The sequence below is a fragment of the Nuphar pumila genome, chromosome 6 (assembly GCF_984573655.1).
Source record: "Nuphar pumila chromosome 6, dmNupPumi1.hap1.1, whole genome shotgun sequence".
NCBI lineage: Eukaryota > Viridiplantae > Streptophyta > Magnoliopsida > Nymphaeales > Nymphaeaceae > Nuphar > Nuphar pumila.
Window position 1 is genome coordinate 96,733,291 of NC_143254.1, and position 4,449 is coordinate 96,737,739.

Genomic DNA, 4,449 nt, shown 5'->3' on the forward strand with positions numbered 1-4,449 from the left:
CATTAGTTTGTACCAAATCTACATAAAATAAGTGAATTGAACGGTTTCCCAGTCTAGAAGAGAGAACCTATATCAAAACCATACTCGCTGTGCTTCTTTTTTACGAAAATAAAGTATTCACCATGGCATTGATATAAGTTTTGTATGGTCTGTAAATTTAATTAAGAGCCATTCCTCATTAAATTAACTAAGGTCTGCCTCTGAGAAAGCCCAAAAAGAAAATTATGGGTTGGGAAGACTGTTGCATAATCTCACCAACAAGAAGAGGAAAATCATGAAAGAATTGCCAATATTTTATTTGAAATAGAATTTTGGAAAAAGAAGAAGAAGAAAAACAGCCTTCAATAAGTTCCAAAGAGGTCATCACCCATATGAGAAAAAAAAAGGAACACTTCCTAGAGAGTGTTCTTTCACTCATAACCTGTCATGAAACTATTTACATGGAAATTTTTAAAATGGGTATTGCTAGGTCTGGTGAATTAGATATGTTAGCATTCCAAGCTTCTTATAAGTTCCAAATTTCAACACCAATTAGAAAAAAAAAACTTTTCTTCTGATAAAAAAGCTTCTTTCACAGAGTCTAACCTCTAACTAATTACATGAACAGAAATGAAGAAGCAGAGCCACGTTTCAAGAGAGGGATTTGAACCCACCTGACTTCATCATCTGCTGAAACTCCTTGAAGTTTACCCTCCCATCTCCATCGGCATCCACCCTCCCAATCATCTGCCTGCAATCCAAAAAAGTCCGTCCTTCCTTCAGCCCCAGCGAGCGCAGCACAGACCCCAACTCGTCGACCGTGATGAACCCATCTCCGTTCTCATCGAACACATCAAACGCCTCCTTCAACTCCCCTTCTTCTCCTTCTGCATCTACCCCTACTTCCTTCTTCTCGCTTCCGCCGCCAGCCACCATCGACTCGTAGAGCACGCAGAACTCGTCGAGATCGAGAGAGCCATCGCCGTTGGTGTCCAACTTGTGGAGCATGGAGGCCAGGTCCTTGTCGGAGATGAAGAGGCCCAAGTTGCACAATGAATCTTTGAGCTCCTGGTGGGTGATGAGGCCGTCGTTGTTGCGGTCGAACGTAGCGAAAACTCGGCGGAGATCAGACTCTTTGGTGGATTTTGGAGGAGAGGGAGAGGGAGAGGAGGAGATGGTGAAGAGGGAAGAGAGCCAAGCCATAGCTTTTGTTGGGGAGGAGGAGGAGAGGAAGGAGTTGAGAAGGCGGCCGCCGCATATGAATAGGATGGCAAACAACACGATGCTCATCACCATCTTCCTCCTCCCTTTTATGAAACTTCAGGAGAGATAGAGAGAGAGGTTCGGGGAAAGAACGGGGAGATGGAATCGATGTTGTTATGAGCCGCTTCCAAAGAGGTGATTCGTTGTCGTCTGCAAACCACGCGGAATAGTCAGTCTCTCTCTCTCTCTCTCTCTCTCTCTCTCTCTCTCTACCACACCGCGTGGACCTAAAATAGTGACAAACGTTTTTATCGGCAATTTCTCGTTTTTAAAAAAACTCGCGAGAAATTGAAAAAAAAAATCATAAATCTCGCGTTTTTTTGGAAAAATCTCGGCAATAAAAAAATTCATTAAAAAATATAAGAAAATATTAATAAAATTTATTTAAAATTAAAAATACATGATTTTTTCGCTATAAATAGCCGTTTAAAACGTAAATATCGCGTTTAAATCACGGTATTTATGTTTTTTCATAAATCTCAGGATATTTCGTAAATCTCGCAAGAAATTGCCGTTTTAAACTTTCAGGCAATTTCTCACGATATTATCACGAGATTTTCATAAATCTTGAATCACTAAATATAGTGAAATATTCACCAACGCAAGTGAAAAACTCTCATTCATTCAATCCAAATCATCTCTATCAGTTTTTTTTATTTTTAATCGAAGAAACCGCCTGACGAGCAGAGACGAGCCGTGCTAACTCAGCATGCGGTATATCGGCGTAAAACTCTAAGGGCTTACCCCTCGGCCCCAAGGCTCCGGCTTATGCAGGAGTGACGCCCACGAGATTTGAACTTAGGCTTTCTGGCAATTGAACTTAGGCTTTCTGGCAAACTTTTAGGCCTCCCATCCACTACCCGAAACCCCTTAGGTCTTCTGTATATTGAACTTAAGACCATAGTTTGAAAACTTGCCAGTCAACTCGGTAACTTAGTTAACCCGGCCCGGATTGTTCATTCACTGAGTCAAAAACCAATACAACTCGCCCATGTGCTAGCATGACTCGGCCGAGTTTGCCTATGACTCATCCGAGTCATATATATATATATAATATATATTATATATTAAAATATTATAAAAATATCACTTATTATATATATTATATTGATAACATACTATAAAATATACATAATATATATATATATATATATTTATATTTATATATAAAATATAAACTTCCCGAGTGACGAGTCACTTAAGGATGAGCCGAGTAATGAGTCATCGGATTTTAAAAAGACAAAGTCAATGATACGGATTTGTACCCATATCTGACTGTTTTATGTTTGAACTAAGGTTTTTTCAAGTCTGACTAGTTAAACACGTAAGATTCCACCAACGATGTGGTATCTCATGTGGTTAGCGGGGTCCTGTGTCAAGCTGAAGGCTTAAGATCGAATCCTTTTGTGCCGCATGGGGGCGGCTGTTCTGATAAGGGTCCGCCTATCAAAAAAAAAGTTGGATTTCATTTTCAGATTGTATAATTAAATTATACAAAATCTGAATCCCAACAATAAGAGACAGGTCATGCCTCCGTACATCCACGTGATATGAACGTCAACCCAAAACACCATGGTTAGATATTTACCTCTCCTATGGGCCCCACAAAAATTTTCAAAGCCATTCATTTTGGGTTTCTCACGTTAGCTCGAATTAAATTGCATTGGTAGGTGTACGGATGGTGGTGAGGTATGAAGCAGGACATTATGCAATAGTTTTGCTTATCGCTTCGGCTTACCATTATTTAAAGGTAATAAAGAACCCAAAAAAAATACTAGGTTATGCCAAATTTTTATACATCTTTAACAGTTTACTGTTAGAGCTGCCTTGGATGTTGTTCATCAATGTGATGAACGCCCCAACACTGTTTAAAACTTTTTGTTTCAACTGTTTGTTTTTTTTGTTGTTGTAGATGCCGTTCATCTAATTACTTGAAAATTTTGTAGGACCCATCTAAGAAACAAACCTATACATCGATACTGACATTCATTAAATGGATGAACGGCATCCAAGGTAAAAAAAAAAAAAAACTTTTACTCAAACTCCCTCTTTTATTTGGATTTCGATCTTAAACGACCATGATCCTAAAGGAGAAATATATGCTACTATTAAATGTTATTGTACTATCTTAAATATGTTTGCTTATAAGAATTCTTTTTAAAATATTGCTTGCAGTTACAATAAACCTAAAGGAAAAATATAGGATACTATTAATGTTATTGTACTAGCTAACAAAAAATCATATGTGCAAGTCTCATAAATACAATCTTATCCCCAAGTGGAATTCAACATAGTCAGAATATTAGGACACTGATTCTATATTGAGGCTATGTTTTGCTATACTCGTGGGTTTCAAACCCCTAAGTTGAAACACATTGGATCTACCTCATTGACCAAATCTGACATGACTCTCAGACTATTCATGAGCTGTAGAGTTTTCCAAACATGATGATGAATCAAGAAGAGTTGAAAGCCTGAATCTTCCAGAGAGTTAGGTTTCCAAACAATTGAGGGAGTCTACAACCCCATTTAAATCCATTTTCCTTGAAGTCCAATATTTGTACTTTCATTCAAGTCCTTGCAAATCCCACCAACACCGGTTCCCAAACAGAGCCTAAAGGGAGTATCAATGCCGTGAATCTCTTAGCAATCCGTGAACACGCAGATCAAAGTATGGGGCCATGCCTTGATCCGACCCTCACTCAAATAAGGGATCTCATATCTAAAGATCTGAAATGTCCACCACAGGCTGAAAATCCCCCAAATCCTGAGATTTTTAATCCAAATGGAGGGAGGGGTGTCTCGGACAAGAGATCCATTATTCAAGGGATTCAAACATACCATAGTGTGTATAGAAAAATGGCACCCACTACATTCATGAGAGAGAGAGAGAGTCAAACTTTAACTCCTAAACACCACCACCACCTAGATTTATCGTGACTCCTTAATCTCTGGCAAAAGAGACAAGGGCGGATCAGGACAAACCATATAGGACTGATTCATCAGTTATATTCAATCCCCACCGCACATTAAGTTGATGGAGTTGTGTGTGGGCCCCACTCTCACCGTTCCCAGGTGAGATCCATGGTGGGGATCCGATATCGGTTATATACAATATGACCTGATCTGCTCTCTCTGGGAAGATGGATACCAAACATCGGCTCATGACTCACATTGTATGAATAGGTTATGGGGCAATTCAATCAA

At 39.1% G+C, this 4,449-nt stretch overlaps 1 pseudogene across 1 annotated transcript; it reads right to left on the reverse strand.

Annotated features, from left to right (window-relative positions):
- Positions 1-462: 462 nt before the first annotated feature.
- LOC149835310 (calmodulin-like protein 3 pseudogene) lies at positions 463-1,434 on the reverse strand (annotated as a pseudogene). Its single transcript, XR_016432313.1, has one exon. The product of XR_016432313.1 is annotated as a calmodulin-like protein 3 pseudogene (transcript).
- Between the last annotated feature and the right edge of the window lie 3,015 nt (positions 1,435-4,449).